Raw genomic sequence first — 5,121 nt, 5'->3', positions numbered from 1 at the left:
TTATAATTCAGTGTGACTGACTGAACATCAGACTGCAACAGCAAGACAACATGGAGGTTACATCTCTCTGCATCAGACTGTGTGAGTACTGAGACTGTGTTATGTCCACAGAAATATATTGAGACAATCATTGTCAAATAACATTAGTCTTTTTAAGGGAAGATGTATATGAATCATCCAAAATACAGTGATATATTTAAAATTTAAGATGGCACATTTTAGCATAGGTAATTTAGAGATTTCTAATCAGCTCACTGATAATTGAGCAAATATTACATTACCAAGTAATACTTGTGTTATATATGTTCAACATACAACTAATACAGTAATGTCTCTCTGGTCTCTGCAGTGATGACCATGTTGTTGCTGCTGGTCGCACAAGTTAACTTCAATTATTCTCAAAAAGCTGGTAAGTAGCAGTTTATCAATTAAACTTTAATATGTGTATTTGCTGTAGTTTTAAGAACATCCCAAATAGGATTTAAATATCTCATATTCTGTATCCCAAGTGATAATACCTTAAAACTTTTATACATTCAAATAACATACCGTAATAAACCAGTACAAACATACATTTATTCTGTTATGTTGTACTTCATGAGCCAAGATTTGCATTTGAGGATGACTTCCAAAACATTTGAAGAGTCATAGGGCTTTTGTGACGTGTTGACGCTGTTGACTTGAATTTCAAATTATTTTGTTGAATGAGGACACATTTCATTGAAAAATGTTTTCTTTAATAATCTCATTCTTTGTGTCTCTGTCTTAGATTCATCTTTTCCTCAGGTTGTTCCAAACAGACAGCAGCACTTTGAATATGAGTCCATAGATGTCAGCTGTGAGGGACTGGAGGGACTGACAGGATGGAGAGTGATGAGGAAGATTAAAAGAGTTATTAAAACATGTTCTTCTACCTGGTCGACATCGACAGGACCCTGCACAATTAATAATGCCTTTCCACGCGTCTGACAGTGGAGAATACTGGTGTGAAATGGCAGTAAAGAAAAGCAACATCACAGTCACTGGTATGCAAATACTAAGCAGTAGTAAATACTAAGTACACAAAGTCATCACATTTTAATCCGTGCACATCTCAGTTCTCTGCTCAATATATTTTGAAGTTGTAATAACCAGGAAACATCTGCTATATTGGCCATCTTTGTTCCATGCATAGACTTACAAACAGTGTAATTAGCATATTTTTGTTTAGCTGGCTCTGTGATCCTGGAGAGTCCTGTCCTTCCTGTGATGGAGGGGGAAGCTGTGACTCTGAGCTGCAGACAGAAGCAGACGTCCACCAATCTCACCACTCAATTCTTTAAAGATGGTCACCTCATGGAGAAGAGTTCTACAGGAATCATGACCATCCATAATGTTTCCAAGTCTGATGAAGGACTCTACAAGTGCAGAATCTCTGGAGTTGGAGAATCACCAGAGAGCTGGCTGGCTGTCAATGGTGATATATTCATGCTTAAAGTTAGAATACATAACTTTAGAATAGATTGATTATCTGCAGGGCTATCAATTGTTCACTTTGTTAAGCACCCGCTTAAAATAGATGTTTTCCTCTTGTTTATTGGCTGTGTCAGTTTCAGATTTTTTTTTTTAAATGTGTTTCTACCTTTTGTTGGCGCTGACCACGGGTGGCGCCCTGATGCAGTTTTTGTGGTCAAAGATCAAAGTTCACTGTGACCTCACAAAACAAGTGTTGGACCATAATTCAAGAATTCATACACTTATGACAACATTTAACACAGATGTTTAACAGGATAAAAGGTGAAGCCATGACATTTCATATCCAAAAGGTCAAAGGTCTGGGACAACATCTTAACTCAGGAACAGAAGGTGGAGACATTTGTGTCGAATATTGATTTGGTGACATTAATCATGCCGCTGCTGGTGGGAAACTCAGAGTCACACAGAAATAACTGATACTCATGTATTAACATAACTGATGAACGTCCCATACAGACTTTCCTGGAAATTAGTAACATTAATAATTGCAATGTAAGATAGCCAGATATCAATATAAGGAATCAGTATTGGCTGTAAGACTTTCTCACACATAAACTGTTAAAAACAACAGAGGGAATGATGCATGGAGTATTTCTAAAAGGCCAGATGTGGGTTTTCACAGTATGTGGTCTGTGTTTATTTTAGACTCGACAGATGCTGCTGATAATATCAGCTCCTCAGACACAAACCACATGAGATAATGTATTCAGTGTATTTCATTACATTCCCAGAAAAAGCTATCAAACCTTTGTTTTCCAGCGGGTTCAGTGATCCTGGAGAGTCCTGTCCTCCCTGTGAAAGAAAACAAGAATGTGACTCTGAGCTGCAGAAAGAAGACGGCTACTTCCAACCTTACAGCTGATTTCTATAAAGATGGCCGCCTCATCAGGAGCAGCTCTACAGGAGAGATGACCATCCACAGTGTTTCCAAGTCTGATGAAGGACTCTACAAGTGCAGCATCTCTGGAGCTGGAGAATCACCAGAGAGCTGGCTGGCTGTCAGAGGTAAAACTAAAATATCTAAATTACCATGCCTGCAGTGTGACGATTATCATGTTCTCTTGTGTTTGCAGCACCTCACAGAGAGACCTGTCCCTTCTCGGATCACTTCATTTATGTCCTCCTCATCTTAAGGACTGTGTTCACCATAGTGATGGTGGCTCTGCTGCTGCTGCTGGTGGGACTGCTGCACTCTGGGAAACTTCGAGTCAAACACAAATAACTGATACTCCATGTGTAAAGGTAAACGGTAGTTTGGACATCAACGTAATGGAGCCGAGAACATCCCATCCTCTGAGTCTAGGAAATCCACTAACTCAGGAAAGATGACTTTAAAAAGCATCACCAAGATTTCTTTTACATTTCATTTTCATCTGTTCTTTGTTTAGGTTGGGTTTAAGGTGTCAAACTCTCTTGTTTACATGTTCATATTTGCAGAGACTTTCTCACACAGAAAAGGTTACAAACCTCAGAGGTTCTGCTGCACAGAGTATTTTGAAAAGGCGGGCTGTCTGTTTTCTCAGTATATGTTGGTCTGTGTTTTATTTGGACTGTACATATGCTGCTGATAATTTGAGCTTCTTAGACACAAACCACATGAGAACCTGTATGTATGTAGAAGAGGCGTTCAGGAGCCTTTGTAAAAACAACAAACAGCAGTGCAAAGGGCAAACTGTGTCTTGTATATTGGGATGTATAAGGACAGAATTGAATCAGTCTGAATATTCACATTGGCTTCGGTTAAACCATCTGCTGTTACTGCATCACCTGCCTTTTTGTTTAGTCTTTTGTTTAGTTCTCCCAGTTGTTGGTTCAGCAGGAGGGAAATTGAGGGAGGATGAGAGAAGAGAGAGTTACAAAATAATGTTGCATTAAAATCGATTATGTTTATACATTTTTGTATGTGATTTCTTCATCTGAAGACAAGAGAAATGGATTCTGGGGTAAACAGCAAGGGTCTCATTTATAAATCTGTGCGTGTACATACGCCCAAAAACCAAAAATGGCGTATGCCAAAAATGCATGTTAAAATGTTAAAAATCAGATTTTTAAATCGCGTACGCCATTTTTAAGTAATGTTACCTTTATAAATCACAGCAGATATACCGACAAGTGCGTACGGAACCGCCTCTTATCACCAAATAGTCAATGCAAAGCACCTCATGAATGCTGACCAGTATGTTAATGGCTTGGCAGTTGTTCTTTATGCTGAATCATGACGACTGGCGGGGAAAAGGCAAAAAACTTCTCAGATGCTCGGAAATTGCTGCAAATTGAATTATAATTTCGGCCTGTTCTCGCACAGTGTAGGTAGACCTGGTGTATAGACTACCTATATTAATAATACCTTTCAAATCGGCAGGCATTACCGCACTTGGGGACAACTTCGATATACTAGACCTATATAATAAGATTTAACAGAACTATATATTATATCCAAACAAGCCGTAGTGATAAAGTTGAAGATTATATATGATATTTATATAAAACTATTAACTGTCTGACATTTCCCTCTGGAAACAGCCGGTTTCACCCAGAGTGGAGAGGACCTGTATTTGGACCGGAATGGCCGGTTCGGTCGCGTTGCCGTCTCTACTGGACCCAATTCAGTACATACAGTAGATCCAAGAGCTCAGCTTTAGTGAATCTAAATCAGCATATTAGCCAGTCATCTTCATGGTCCCTGAAGTTTCTCTCCTTATTCTTCCATTGGGGTTAGTCCTCCTGCAGGGCCAGCAGTGCCATCATGCAGCATTACACACGGGGGTACCCGCAGTATTTATATGTTTACAGCAATTTGTGATTGTTAACACCTTGCCAAAATCACAGCATCAACTAGTGGTATCCCCCACCCTGAGATACAATTTGAAGACGAAAGTCTAATAGGCAAAGACACTTTTCTTCATGCAGGTTTTGTCACGAACAGTATTAAAGTTTGGACAGATAACGAAGACATTAATAAGTGTAATGATTGTGAAAGCTTAACGGCTGTATTTCCAGACTTTGACATTTGGTGATATATGCACAGTATTAAAGACAGGTTTGTTATCTTTACCCTCCTGCTGGTCATCTTTTATGCTTATGCAGAGTGACAAATCGGTACATTTGATTTTGCTTACAATTTGAAACATGGCTTTTTGGCAAATGTTGCACTTTTAAACCAGTGAGTAAAATATTTCAACTTCCTTTCACTCACAGATTTCACACCATTCTCTTTACAACAACACTGTATTATTGTTCAATGGCTTAAATCAAACTTAAGGAAGCAGTGCACCCTTAGATTCCACTCTTTCGCCGCTTTCATTTTACATTCAAGAGGCAATCATTTATTTATTTTAGTTTAGTTTTGATAAACTTTCATTAAAATAATAACTGTATTTATAAAAGCTTGGACACCTGTAAAGCAGTAAATAAATCATCATGCCTTGCAGTGTTTGGCATCCTCGAATAAGGTACTTTAGCAGGGAGCATAAGCAATTGTAAACATCAGATACTTTTATCCATCTTGTGTGATTACATAAATTACAATTAAGAAACAGTCATTACTCGCGGTATTATTTTAATCACCTCCTGCAATGTCATCCATCTAATTTTTTAACTTGTTTT

At 38.4% G+C, this 5,121-nt stretch overlaps 1 pseudogene; it reads left to right on the top strand.

Annotated features, from left to right (window-relative positions):
- Window positions 1-351: 351 nt before the first annotated feature.
- Window positions 352-2,737, top strand: LOC120572549 (annotated as a pseudogene).
- The last annotated feature ends 2,384 nt before the right edge of the window (window positions 2,738-5,121 follow it).

The sequence above is a fragment of the Perca fluviatilis genome, chromosome 14 (assembly GCF_010015445.1).
Source record: "Perca fluviatilis chromosome 14, GENO_Pfluv_1.0, whole genome shotgun sequence".
Taxonomy (NCBI): Eukaryota; Metazoa; Chordata; class Actinopteri; order Perciformes; family Percidae; genus Perca; species Perca fluviatilis.
The sequence above is the reverse complement of the archived record's forward strand: the minus strand, read 5'-3'. Positions and strand labels throughout refer to the sequence as shown.